The 13,349-nt window shown below is 61.0% G+C and overlaps 8 non-coding genes across 8 annotated transcripts; 4 read left to right on the top strand and 4 right to left on the bottom strand.

Moving 5' to 3' along the window:
* Positions 1 to 6,189: 6,189 nt before the first annotated feature.
* Positions 6,190 to 6,261, top strand: TRNAM-CAU (transfer RNA methionine (anticodon CAU)). Its single transcript has one exon. It is a non-coding gene; the product is annotated as a tRNA-Met (tRNA).
* A 1,383-nt stretch (positions 6,262 to 7,644) lies between these two features.
* TRNAN-GUU (transfer RNA asparagine (anticodon GUU)) lies at positions 7,645 to 7,718 on the bottom strand. Its single transcript has one exon. It is a non-coding gene; the product is annotated as a tRNA-Asn (tRNA).
* A 105-nt stretch (positions 7,719 to 7,823) lies between these two features.
* On the top strand, positions 7,824 to 7,895 carry TRNAM-CAU (transfer RNA methionine (anticodon CAU)). The gene has a single exon. It is a non-coding gene; the product is annotated as a tRNA-Met (tRNA).
* A 1,383-nt stretch (positions 7,896 to 9,278) lies between these two features.
* Positions 9,279 to 9,352, bottom strand: TRNAN-GUU (transfer RNA asparagine (anticodon GUU)). The gene has a single exon. It is a non-coding gene; the product is annotated as a tRNA-Asn (tRNA).
* Positions 9,353 to 9,457: 105 nt separating this feature from the next.
* On the top strand, positions 9,458 to 9,529 carry TRNAM-CAU (transfer RNA methionine (anticodon CAU)). Its single transcript has one exon. It is a non-coding gene; the product is annotated as a tRNA-Met (tRNA).
* Positions 9,530 to 10,912: 1,383 nt separating this feature from the next.
* TRNAN-GUU (transfer RNA asparagine (anticodon GUU)) lies at positions 10,913 to 10,986 on the bottom strand. Its single transcript has one exon. It is a non-coding gene; the product is annotated as a tRNA-Asn (tRNA).
* Positions 10,987 to 12,546: 1,560 nt separating this feature from the next.
* On the bottom strand, positions 12,547 to 12,620 carry TRNAN-GUU (transfer RNA asparagine (anticodon GUU)). The gene has a single exon. It is a non-coding gene; the product is annotated as a tRNA-Asn (tRNA).
* Positions 12,621 to 12,725: 105 nt separating this feature from the next.
* On the top strand, positions 12,726 to 12,797 carry TRNAM-CAU (transfer RNA methionine (anticodon CAU)). Its single transcript has one exon. It is a non-coding gene; the product is annotated as a tRNA-Met (tRNA).
* Positions 12,798 to 13,349: the final 552 nt, after the last annotated feature.

The raw sequence follows: 13,349 nt of genomic DNA, 5'->3' as shown, positions 1-13,349 counted from the left end.
GCTGTCCGGATGTGGAACTCACAGAGGACAAAGCAACTGTGAGCAGGAGACGCACCAGAGCTAAAGCAACCGGGGGTCTCCAAAGTCCCCTGGGCCCGCCCCCCCCTTTTCTCAGCCTGAGATGTGGGTTCCTCTGTGAGGTCACCACCTCCCCACCTGCCCTTTGCCTGATCTGCTGAGGGCTGCCCAAAGCCCCTGTGAGGTCACTGCCCTCCCCACCTCACCCTGCCAGGCAAATGTCCTGCCTCTGGCCACCCCTCTGGGAAGTTGGAGCCATTCCTAGGGGTCCCCCCCACTCCCTGACTGGGCATCCTGCAGCCAGCAGCTCCAGTAGCCCCATAGGCTGCTCCCTGCCCTACACTGCAGGCTTCTTGCACAAGAACTGTTTCACACCGGAGTTCTTGCGCAAAAGGTCTCGTGCAAGAGCACCTCCACCCTGCCATGTGCTTTTGCACAAGAGTGTCCATGGCACTGTGAACGCTTTCTTGTGCAAGAAAGCTCTGATGACCATTTTAGCCATGAAAGTGTCTTGCTCAAGAAGCCCCTGGTGCCCGTCCACGCTGCCTTCTTGCACAACAGCTCTTGCACAAAAGGGGCTTATTCCTCGTGGGGAGAGGAATAACTCCTGTGCAAGAAGCCCTCTTTTCTGATGCTTTACTGCAAATTTACTTGCACAAGAATTCACGTGCAGTGTAGATGCGCCACAAGTTTTTGCACAAGAACAGTTGTTCTTGAGCAAAATGCCTGCAGTGCAGACGTGGCCTTGGTGTCACCCAGCACTGGACTTCCTGGCCAGGAGCAAGAGTTAGAGCCTCCCACTCGCCCCGCTGCCTCTCACGGGCTCCCGTCCGGCCCCAGCCCTGGGCTTTGCCCTAGCGCATCCCAGCAAGGCCTCTGGCCTGCACTAGACCCATTGACATGTGGAGAATCCACCACTGCCCTGGGGCGCTTTGGTCTATGGGACTCGGACTCACAGCTGAGCATGGAGCCTGATTTTAGTTCGAACCAGCGGTGTAGTGTAGACATACCCCCTGAGACTCACTGGTGCTGGCTCACCCCCTGTCCTGCTCGTGGCTCCGTTGTCCTCCTCCCCACAGCCCCCCCCAGCTCTAAATGCTGCTCACATCAGTTCCCCTTCCCCGTGGCCAGGCCCTGCAGGGCTCTGGGGGCTGGTTTGCTGCCCTCAGCCCTGCAGTAGCCTGCTCCCCAGTTTGCAGCCCCTCCCATCATGCGTGGGGTCTCCTGGTACCGGAGGGAGGACGGGGGCAGACCAGGAAGGTTAATTTGATGTTGCAGCGGCAGGAAGAGGAGGGGTGGCGCAGAGGAGCTGTCAGTACATTATCCCAATACGCCATCCCAGTGCAGGCGTCGCACTCAGCTCTACCTGCAGAGGAGTCTCTATCTGCGCTGAGCAGAAAGGGGGTCTAGGACACACACACAAGTAGCCCCAGAACCACGCAGGAGCAGAGTCGTTCTGCGAAAGGGAGAGGTTTATTGGGTCTGCGAGGGCGGCCGTAGGGGGGTGTCGTGTGTGTGCCACTCATCTCCGTCTGGGCAGCGGCACCGGTCGGGCTCAGAACTGGGCACAGGACCCGACCACGGCACCATCGATCTCCAGTGTATCGATCTGCTGGAAGCCGCGGCAGAGCTGAATTGCAGAACGGCTGCCCATTGGCAAAGACCTTGAAATGCTGGTTCCTGCAGCCGATGGAGAGGAACCCACTCCTCCTGGGGGGAGGAGCAGCCAAGAGAGGGACCCACTCAGACCGGTCTGGCAGCGTGACGTAGTGGAACCAGCGCTGCCTAGGTAGGCTTTTACCTCCCCCCAGTCTGCTTCTGAGACTGAGTTTCCCCCTCTGCTCCATGGGCTAACAACAAGGCACTTTACAAACATTCTCTGTGTCATCGGCATTGTATGAAGGGGGAAACTGAGGCATGGAGCGGCATCTGATTTATATAGCTCAAGCCAGTCCCCACCCCTCTCGGTCTGCAGGAAAAGAAGCCAAGTGCTCTTGTTCCCACCAGTCCTCCATTCCCCTGCTTCCACCTGATGTCAAATACACAAAGCTCACTACTTCTTCTTTCCTGCACTTAAGCCAAGCAGATCAGGATGGGGAGGAGACATGAGGGAGCCCCCAGGCTCTTGCTCTTTCTCGCACATACACACACATATATTACTTTAGAAAATGCCAGGTGTGAGCTAGAGGAGAATCTCCATTAACTGTTAGCACTATAGGGCATATGATACATACATAAAGCATTTACAGTCCATCCAGCAGAGGGCAACAATACACCCCGCACACATGTAGCTCCCCCTCCTTTTCCAAATGCCCCAAGATTTAAACTACTGGAGACTACCCATTAGCTGCTAGTTGTATAGGAACTATGGGTATGTCTACACTACAAAGTTAATTCGAACTAACAGCCGTTAGTTGGAAGTAACTTTCATAGGTGCTACACATACAAACCGCTAGTTTGGACTTAATTCGAACTAGGTAAACTTCATTCTACCAGGAGTAACGCCAAATTCGAATTCAGTAGTTGGAATTAAGGGCTGTGTAGCCACTTAATTCGGAGTAGCTGGAGGCCAGCCCTCCCCAGGTTCCCCTGGTGGCTGCTCTGGGCCAAACCAGGAAAACTCCTCTCCTCTCCCCAGCCCTGGGGCCCTTAAAGGGGTAGACTCTGGCCAGACGGCACTTGCCAGAGCCAGCCCTGCCAGCAGTCTCTGCCCCGAACCAGGGGCTGCAGGATGAGCCAGGCAGCCAGTGCCAGCGAGCCGTCCCCCCGCCCAGTCCCCCAGCACCCAGGGGCCAGCCAGGGGCCGTAGATGGCGCGCACCCTCCTGGTCTAGTGTGGAGGTCATGGACCTCATTGAGGTTTGGGGGCAGGGCCCCAGCGTCCATGATCTCTGTACTAGGAGGAGGAACGTGGCCGTCTACGGGCGCATAGCGGCCATAACCCAGAGGTTGAGGGATCAAAACCATCCTCTGCTACGTGTGAGCCGGCCTCTTTTGACTCCGCGCCTTCACTCCAGGCTGCAAGTAGCTAAAGGCCAGGCCAGGATGCCGCCTGCGGGGAAGCTCTCGGCAGCCCCCCGCTTCCTGTGTGGGAGGCACGGAGGCCTCCTCTTCTGTCCTCAGGCAACAGGGCTTCCTCCTGCCCTTTTCCCACCCACAAGGGCCGCCGGGACCCGCTCAGGGAGCGCGCCAGGGAGGCTCTCCAGACGCTCGTGGAACAAAGCACTTCTGGACCACGCTACCCAGAGCCTTCATTCAGGCCTAGACAAAACGCCTAGATAAAGAGCTGCCACAGCATCAACACTGGCCTTGCTCTACTACTCCCAGGCACGCCAAACCCCTCACAAAGAGAACTTCTGCCTTCGCCATACTGCTCAACAACAGGACACGCGAGCAATTCCCTCCGACGCGCCGCTTCTCCCGCATCGCCACCACCCACGCTCTTTAGGCACACGCCGGCTGACCAAAACCCATCTCATCCCATCAAAAGCTTCTGCCCAGCCCAAGAGGACCAGCTACGTTCCCGGCTCAATTCATCCCTTACAGTCAGAGCCAAAAATCACCAGCTGACGGTCCTTCAGAATCCTCAGTGGAAAGGGGGAGAGGGAATTGTGGGAGCACGGGCAGCACTCGCCACGGTCTCGGTTGAGGCTTGCAGCAGTCATGGAAGAGAGAGCTGGCTTCGGTCAAGTCTCGGGAGTACGGCCACGGCTTGGACGGGTCCTTCAGTCCTTGGCTCAGAGCTTCGGTTGGTAGCCCACATCCTCCCGAGGTAAAAAAGCAGGAGGGCTTTCCTTCCAGGGCCTTTTGCATCTTCTGCCGTGGGAGGCGAATCCTGGTGTTCTGGCTGTGGGGGAAAAAGACAGCCACAAGATGGCGTTTGGAGTCACACGGGCGAGTCGCCTGTCCAAGCAGGACCGAGTCCCTTCCAAAGAGAAACCATGGCAGCCATGCAAGTCCAAGGCTGCACAGGAAACCTCGGGAGCTGCGACTGGGGCTCAGTTCGCGCGGCCACGCTTCCCAGGGGAGGCATGAGACAGGCCCAGAGGTCTGCGCAGCAAACAGGCCCGCAGGAGGGAGGCGGCTAAGAACCCGCGCGGCTCGTGCGTTTCTCCCTCTCAGCTGGCGTAGAGGCGGGAGGGGAGCGACACCTGCCCGGCTGGAGCTTTCGCGCTTGGGCTCGGGGCTTAAGCCCTGAGGCCGAGGCCCCGGCGCGGTTGCTGGGAGACGGGCTCCTGTGGCACGGCACGGCCCCTGAACCTTGCCGGCCACAAGGTGACCTCACCGAGGCCGAGAGGGATGGCTTGGAGGTGGCAAAAGGGAGCCCGCTAGCAAGCGCCAGGAGGCCGAGCGTAGCCACACCCCTGGGTGGGCTCGAACCACCATCCTTTCGGTTAACAGCCGAACGTGCTGACCCATTGCGCCACAGAGACCTCGAAGGGGTTTCCGAAACGCTGCCTAGCAGCCTGCTCCTCTGCCTGGCCGTGCCAGTGCAGCCCAGGTGCTAGAGTGGATTGCGGGCAGTCTAGCCCAAAGGGAGCAGAGTGGCGCAGCGGAAGCGTGCTGGGCCCATAACCCAGAGGTCGATGGATTGAAACCATCCTCTGCTACGTGTGGGCCGGCCTCTTTTGACTCCGCGCCTTCACTCCAGGCTGCAAGTAGCTAAAGGCCAGGCCAGGATGCCGCCTGCGGGGAAGCTCTCGGCAGCCCCCCGCTTCCTGTGTGGGAGGCACGGAGGCCTCCTCTTCTGTCCTCAGGCAACAGGGCTTCCTCCTGCCCTTTTCCCACCCACAAGGGCCGCCGGGACCCGCTCAGGGAGCGCGCCAGGGAGGCTCTCCAGACGCTCGTGGAACAAAGCACTTCTGGACCACGCTACCCAGAGCCTTCATTCAGGCCTAGACAAAACGCCTAGACAAAGAGCTGCCACAGCATCAACACTGGCCTTGCTCTACTATTCCCAGGCACGCCAAGCCCCTCACAAAGAGAACTTCTGCCTTCGCCATACTGCTCAACAACAGGACACGCGAGCAATTCCCTCCGACGCGCCGCTTCTCCCGCATCGCCACCACCCACGCTCTTTAGGCACACGCCGGCTGACCAAAACCCATCTCATCCCATCAAAAGCTTCTGCCCAGCCCAAGAGGACCAGCTACGTTCCCGGCTCAATTCATCCCTTACAGTCAGAGCCAAAAATCACCAGCTGACGGTCCTTCAGAATCCTCAATGGAAAGGGGGAGAGGGAATTGTGGGAGCACGGGCAGCACTCGCCACGGTCTCGGTTGAGGCTTGCAGCAGTCATGGAAGAGAGAGCTGGCTTCGGTCAAGTCTCGGGAGTACGGCCACGGCTTGGACGGGTCCTTCAGTCCTTGGCTCAGAGCTTCGGTTGGTAGCCCACATCCTCCCGAGGTAAAAAAGCAGGAGGGCTTTCCTTCCAGGGCCTTTTGCATCTTCTGCCGTGGGAGGCGAATCCTGGTGTTCTGGCTGTGGGGGAAAAAGACAGCCACAAGATGGCGTTTGGAGTCACACGGGCGAGTCGCCTGTCCAAGCGAGACCGAGTCCCTTCCAAAGAGAAACCATGGCAGCCATGCAAGTCCAAGGCTGCACAGGAAACCTCGGGAGCTGCGACTGGGGCTCAGTTCGCGCGACCACGCTTCCCAGGGGAGGCATGAGACAGGCCCAGAGGTCTACGCAGCAAACAGGCCCGCAGGAGGGAGGCGGCTAAGAACCCGCGCGGCTCGTGCGTTTCTCCCTCTCAGCTGGCGTAGAGGCGGGAGGGGAACGACACCTGCCCGGCTGGAGCTTTCGCGCTTGGGCTCGGGGCTTAAGCCCCGAGGCAGAGGCCCCGGCGCGGTTGCTGGGAGACGGGCTCCTGTGGCACGGCACGGCCCCTGAACCTTGCCGGCCACAAGGTGACCTCACCGAGGCCGAGAGGGATAGCTTGGAGGTGGCAAAAGGGAGCCCGCTAGCAAGCGCCAGGAGGCCGAGCGTAGCCACGTCCCTGGGTGGGCTCAAACCACCATCCTTTTGGTTAACAGCCGAACGCGCTGACCCATTGCGTCACAGAGACCTCGAAGGGCTTTCCGAAACGCTGCCTAGCAGCCTGCTCCTCTGCCTGGCCGTGCCAGTGCAGCCCAGGTGCTAGAGTGGATTGCGGGCAGTCTAGCCCCAAGGGAGCAGAGTGGCGCAGCGGAAGCGTGCTGGGCCCATAACCCAGAGGTCGATGGATCGAAACCATCCTCTGCTACGTGTGGGCCGGCCTCTTTTGACTCCGCGCCTTCACTCCAGGCTGCAAGTAGCTAAAGGCCAGGCCAGGATGCCGCCTGCGGGGAAGCTCTGGGCAGCCCCCCGCTTCCTGTGTGGGAGGCACGGAGGCCTCCTCTTCTGTCCTCAGGCAACAGGGCTTCCTCCTGCCCTTTTCCCACCCACAAGGGCCGCCGGGACCCGCTCAGGGAGCGCGCCAGGGAGGCTCTCCAGACGCTCGTGGAACAAAGCACTTCTGGACCACGCTACCCAGAGCCTTCATTCAGGCCTAGACAAAACGCCTAGACAAAGAGCTGCCACAGCATCAACACTGGCCTTGCTCTACTACTCCCAGGCACGCCAAACCCCTCACAAAGAGAACTTCTGCCTTCGCCATACTGCTCAACAACAGGACACGCGAGCAATTCCCTCCGACGCGCCGCTTCTCCCGCATCGCCACCACCCACGCTCTTTAGGCACACGCCGGCTGACCAAAACCCATCTCATCCCATCAAAAGCTTCTGCCCAGCCCAAGAGGACCAGCTACGTTCCCGGCTCAATTCATCCCTTACAGTCAGAGCCAAAAATCACCAGCTGACGGTCCTTCAGAATCCTCAATGGAAAGGGGGAGAGGGAATTGTGGGAGCACGGGCAGCACTCGCCACGGTCTCGGTTGAGGCTTGCAGCAGTCATGGAAGAGAGAGCTGGCTTCGGTCAAGTCTCGGGAGTACGGCCACGGCTTGGACGGGTCCTTCAGTCCTTGGCTCAGAGCTTCGGTTGGTAGCCCACATCCTCCCGAGGTAAAAAAGCAGGAGGGCTTTCCTTCCAGGGCCTTTTGCATCTTCTGCCGTGGGAGGCGAATCCTGGTGTTCTGGCTGTGGGGGAAAAAGACAGCCACAAGATGGCGTTTGGAGTCACACGGGCGAGTCGCCTGTCCAAGCGGGACCGAGTCCCTTCCAAAGAGAAACCATGGCAGCCATGCAAGTCCAAGGCTGCACAGGAAACCTCGGGAGCTGCGACTGGGGCTCAGTTCGCGCGGCCACGCTTCCCAGGGGAGGCATGAGACAGGCCCAGAGGTCTGCGCAGCAAACAGGCCCGCAGGAGGGAGGCGGCTAAGAACCCGCGCGGCTCGTGCGTTTCTCCCTCTCAGCTGGCGTAGAGGCGGGAGGGGAGCGACACCTGCCCGGCTGGAGCTTTCACGCTTGGGCTCGGGGCTTAAGCCCTGAGGCCGAGGCCCCGGCACGGTTACTGGGAGACGGGCTCCTGTGGCACGGCACGGCCCCTGAACCTTGCCGGCGGCAAGGTGACCTCACCGAGGCCGAGAGGGATGGCTTGGAGGTGGCAAAAGGGAGCCCGCTAGCAAGCGCCAGGAGGCCGAGCGCAGCCACGTCCCTGGGTGGGCTCGAACCACCATCCTTTCGGTTAACAGCCGAACGCGCTGACCCATTGCGCCACAGAGACCTCGAAGGGGTTTCAGACACGCTGCCTAGCAGCCTGCTCCTCTGCCTGGCCGTGCCAGTGCAGCCCAGGTGCTAGAGTGGATTGCGGGCAGTCTAGCCCAAAGGGAGCAGAGTGGCGCAGCGGAAGCGTGCTGGGCCCATAACCCAGAGGTCGATGGATCGAAACCATCCTCTGCTATGTGTGGGCCGGCCTCTTTTGACTCCGCGCCTTCACTCCAGGCTGCAAGTAGCTAAAGGCCAGGCCAGGATGCCGCCTGCGGGGAAGCTCTCGGCAGCCCCCCGCTTCCTGTGTGGGAGGCACGGAGGCCTCCTCTTCTGTCCTCAGGCAACAGGGCTTCCTCCTGCCCTTTTCCCACCCACAAGGGCTGCCGGGACCCGCTCAGGGAGCGCGCCAGGGAGGCTCTCCAGACGCTCGTGGAACAAAGCACTTCTGGACCACGCTACCCAGAGCCTTCATTCAGGCCTAGACAAAACGCCTAGACAAAGAGCTGCCACAGCATCAACACTGGCCTTGCTCTACTACTCCGAGGCACGCCAAACCCCTCACAAAGAGAACTTCTGCCTTTGCCATACTGCTCAACAACAGGACACGCGAGCAATTCCCTCCGACGCGCCGCTTCTCCCGCATCGCCACCACCCACGCTCTTTAGGCACACGCCGGCTGACCAAAACCCATCTCATCCCATCAAAAGCTTCTGCCCAGCCCAAGAGGACCAGCTACGTTCCCGGCTCAATTCATCCCTTACAGTCAGAGCCAAAAATCACCAGCTGACGGTCCTTCAGAATCCTCAATGGAAAGGGGGAGAGGGAATTGTGGGAGCATGGGCAGCACTCGCCACGGTCTCGGTTGAGGCTTGCAGCAGTCATGGAAGAGAGAGCTGGCTTCGGTCAAGTCTCGGGAGTACGGCCACGGCTTGGACGGGTCCTTCAGTCCTTGGCTCAGAGCTTCGGTTGGTAGCCCACATCCTCCCGAGGTAAAAAAGCAGGAGGGCTTTCCTTCCAGGGCCTTTTGCATCTTCTGCCGTGGGAGGCGAATCCTGGTGTTCTGGCTGTGGGGGAAAAAGACAGCCACAAGATGGCGTTTGGAGTCACACGGGCGAGTCGCCTGTCCAAGCGGGACCGAGTCCCTTCCAAAGAGAAACCATGGCAGCCATGCAAGTCCAAGGCTGCACAGGAAACCTCGGGAGCTGCGACTGGGGCTCAGTTCGCGCGGCCACGCTTCCCAGGGGAGGCATGAGACAGGCCCAGAGGTCTGCGCAGCAAACAGGCCCGCAGGAGGGAGGCGGCTAAGAACCCGCGCGGCTCGTGCGTTTCTCCCTCTCAGCTGGCGTAGAGGCGGGAGGGGAGCGACACCTGCCCGGCTGGAGCTTTCGCGCTTGGGCTCGGGGCTTAAGCCCTGAGGCCGAGGCCCCGGCGCGGTTACTGGGAGATGGGCTCCTGTGGCACGGCACGGCCCCTGAACCTTGCCGGCGGCAAGGTGACCTCACCGAGGCCGAGCGGGATGGCTTGGAGGTGGCAAAAGGGAGCCCGCTAGCAAGCGCCAGGAGGCCGAGCGTAGCCACGTCCCTGGGTGGGCTCGAACCACCATCCTTTCGGTTAACAGCCGAACGCGCTGACCCATTGCACCACAGAGACCTCGAAGGGGTTTCCGAAACGCTGCCTAGCAGCCTGCTCCTCTGCCTGGCCGTGCCAGTGCAGCCCAGGTGCTAGAGTGGATTGCGGGCAGTCTAGCCCAAAGGGAGCAGAGTGGCGCAGCGGAAGCGTGCTGGGCCCATAACCCAGAGGTCGATGGATCGAAACCATCCTCTGCTACGTGTGGGCCGGCCTCTTTTGACTCCGCGCCTTCACTCCAGGCTGCAAGTAGCTAAAGGCCAGGCCAGGATGCCGCCTGCGGGGAAGCTCTGGGCAGCCCCCCGCTTCCTGTGTGGGAGGCACGGAGGCCTCCTCTTCTGTCCTCAGGCAACAGGGCTTCCTCCTGCCCTTTTCCCACCCACAAGGGCTGCCGGGACCCGCTCAGGGAGCGCGCCAGGGAGGCTCTCCAGACGCTCGTGGAACAAAGCACTTCTGGACCACGCTACCCAGAGCCTTCATTCAGGCCTAGACAAAACGCCTAGACAAAGAGCTGCCACAGCATCAACACTGGCCTTGCTCTACTACTCCCAGGCACGCCAAACCCCTCACAAAGAGAACTTCTGCCTTCGCCATACTGCTCAACAACAGGACACGCGAGCAATTCCCTCCGACGCGCCGCTTCTCCCGCATCGCCACCACCCACGCTCTTTAGGCACACGCCGGCTGACCAAAACCCATCTCATCCCATCAAAAGCTTCTGCCCAGCCCAAGAGGACCAGCTACGTTCCCGGCTCAATTCATCCCTTACAGTCAGAGCCAAAAATCACCAGCTGACGGTCCTTCAGAATCCTCAGTGGAAAGGGGGAGAGGGAATTGTGGGAGCACGGGCAGCACTCGCCACGGTCTCGGTTGAGGCTTGCAGCAGTCATGGAAGAGAGAGCTGGCTTCGGTCAAGTCTCGGGAGTACGGCCACGGCTTGGACGGGTCCTTCAGTCCTTGGCTCAGAGCTTCGGTTGGTAGCCCACATCCTCCCGAGGTAAAAAAGCAGGAGGGCTTTCCTTCCAGGGCCTTTTGCATCTTCTGCCGTGGGAGGCGAATCCTGGTGTTCTGGCTGTGGGGGAAAAAGACAGCCACAAGATGGCGTTTGGAGTCACACGGGCGAGTCGCCTGTCCAAGCGGGACCGAGTCCCTTCCAAAGAGAAACCATGGCAGCCATGCAAGTCCAAGGCTGCACAGGAAACCTCGGGAGCTGCGACTGGGGCTCAGTTCGCGCGGCCACGCTTCCCAGGGGAGGCATGAGACAGGCCCAGAGGTCTGCGCAGCAAACAGGCCCGCAGGAGGGAGGCGGCTAAGAACCCGCGCGGCTCGTGCGTTTCTCCCTCTCAGCTGGCGTAGAGGCGGGAGGGGAGCGACACCTGCCCGGCTGGAGCTTTCGCGCTTGGGCTCGGGGCTTAAGCCCTGAGGCCGAGGCCCCGGCGCGGTTACTGGGAGACGGGCTCCTGTGGCACGGCACGGCCCCTGAACCTTGCCGGCGGCAAGGTGACCTCACCGAGGCCGAGAGGGATGGCTTGGAGGTGGCAAAAGGGAGCCCGCTAGCAAGCGCCAGGAGGCCGAGCGCAGCCACGTCCCTGGGTGGGCTCGAACCACCATCCTTTCGGTTAACAGCCGAACGCGCTGACCCATTGCGCCACAGAGACCTCGAAGGGGTTTCAGACACGCTGCCTAGCAGCCTGCTCCTCTGCCTGGCCGTGCCAGTGCAGCCCAGGTGCTAGAGTGGATTGCGGGCAGTCTAGCCCAAAGGGAGCAGAGTGGAGCAGCGGAAGCGTGCTGGGCCCATTACCCAGAGGTCGATGGATCGAAACCATCCTCTGCTACGTGTGGGCCGGCCTCTTTTGACTCCGCGCCTTCACTCCAGGCTGCAAGTAGCTAAAGGCCAGGCCAGGATGCCGCCTGCGGGGAAGCTCTCGGCAGCCCCCCGCTTCCTGTGTGGGAGGCACGGAGGCCTCCTCTTCTGTCCTCAGGCAACAGGGCTTCCTCCTGCCCTTTTCCCACCCACAAGGGCTGCCGGGACCCGCTCAGGGAGCGCGCCAGGGAGGCTCTCCAGACGCTCGTGGAACAAAGCACTTCTGGACCACGCTACCCAGAGCCTTCATTCAGGCCTAGACAAAACGCCTAGACAAAGAGCTGCCACAGCATCAACACTGGCCTTGCTCTACTACTCCGAGGCACGCCAAACCCCTCACAAAGAGAACTTCTGCCTTCGCCATACTGCTCAACAACAGGACACGCGAGCAATTCCCTCCGACGCGCCGCTTCTCCCGCATCGCCACCACCCACGCTCTTTAGGCACACGCCGGCTGACCAAAACCCATCTCATCCCATCAAAAGCTTCTGCCCAGCCCAAGAGGACCAGCTACGTTCCCGGCTCAATTCATCCCTTACAGTCAGAGCCAAAAATCACCAGCTGACGGTCCTTCAGAATCCTCAATGGAAAGGGGGAGAGGGAATTGTGGGAGCACGGGCAGCACTCGCCACGGTCTCGGTTGAGGCTTGCAGCAGTCATGGAAGAGAGAGCTGGCTTCGGTCAAGTCTCGGGAGTACGGCCACGGCTTGGACGGGTCCTTCAGTCCTTGGCTCAGAGCTTCGGTTGGTAGCCCACATCCTCCCGAGGTAAAAAAGCAGGAGGGCTTTCCTTCCAGGGCCTTTTGCATCTTCTGCCGTGGGAGGCGAATCCTGGTGTTCTGGCTGTGGGGGAAAAAGACAGCCACAAGATGGCGTTTGGAGTCACACGGGCGAGTCGCCTGTCCAAGCGGGACCGAGTCCCTTCCAAAGAGAAACCATGGCAGCCATGCAAGTCCACGGCTGCACAGGAAACCTCGGGAGCTGCGACTGGGGCTCAGTTCGCGCGGCCACGCTTCCCAGGGGAGGCATGAGACAGGCCCAGAGGTCTGCGCAGCAAACAGGCCCGCAGGAGGGAGGCGGCTAAGAACCCGCGCGGCTCGTGCGTTTCTCCCTCTCAGCTGGCGTAGAGGCGGGAGGGGAGCGACACCTGCCCGGCTGGAGCTTTCGCGCTTGGGCTCGGGGCTTAAGCCCTGAGGCCGAGGCCCCGGCGCGGTTGCTGGGAGACGGGCTCCTGTGGCACGGCACGGCCCCTGAACCTTGCCGGCCACAAGGTGACCTCACCGAGGCCGAGAGGGATGGCTTGGAGGTGGCAAAAGGGAGCCCGCTAGCAAGCGCCAGGAGGCCGAGCGTAGCCACGTCCCTGGGTGGGCTCGAACCACCATCCTTTCGGTTAACAGCCGAACGCGCTGACCCATTGCGCCACAGAGACCTCGAAGGGGTTTCCGAAACGCTGCCTAGCAGCCTGCTCCTCTGCCTGGCCGTGCCAGTGCAGCCCAGGTGCTAGAGTGGATTGCGGGCAGTCTAGCCCAAAGGGAGCAGAGTGGCGCAGCGGAAGCGTGCTGGGCCCATAACCCAGAGGTCGATGGATCGAAACCATCCTCTGCTACGTGTGGGCCGGCCTCTTTTGACTCCGCGCCTTCACTCCAGGCTGCAAGTAGCTAAAGGCCAGGCCAGGATGCCGCCTGCGGGGAAGCTCTCGGCAGCCCCCCGCTTCCTGTGTGGGAGGCACGGAGGCCTCCTCTTCTGTCCTCAGGCAACAGGGCTTCCTCCTGCCCTTTTCCCACCCACAAGGGCCGCCGGGACCCGCTCAGGGAGCGCGCCAGGGAGGCTCTCCAGACGCTCGTGGAACAAAGCACTTCTGGACCACGCTACCCAGAGCCTTCATTCAGGCCTAGACAAAACGCCTAGACAAAGAGCTGCCACAGCATCAACACTGGCCTTGCTCTACTACTCCCAGGCACGCCAAACCCCTCACAAAGAGAACTTCTGCCTTCGCCATACTGCTCAACAACAGGACACGCGAGCAATTCCCTCCGACGCGCCGCTTCTCCCGCATCGCCACCACCCACGCTCTTTAGGCACACGCCGGCTGACCAAAACCCATCTCATCCCATCAAAAGCTTCTGCCCAGCCCAAGAGGACCAGCTACGTTCCCGGC

Source organism: Pelodiscus sinensis, chromosome 26 (genome assembly GCF_052426305.1).
Source record: "Pelodiscus sinensis isolate ZL-2025 chromosome 26, ASM5242630v1, whole genome shotgun sequence".
Lineage (NCBI taxonomy): Eukaryota > Metazoa > Chordata > Testudines > Trionychidae > Pelodiscus > Pelodiscus sinensis.
Note: the sequence above shows the minus strand (reverse complement) of the source record. Positions and strands in the feature narration are given on the sequence as shown.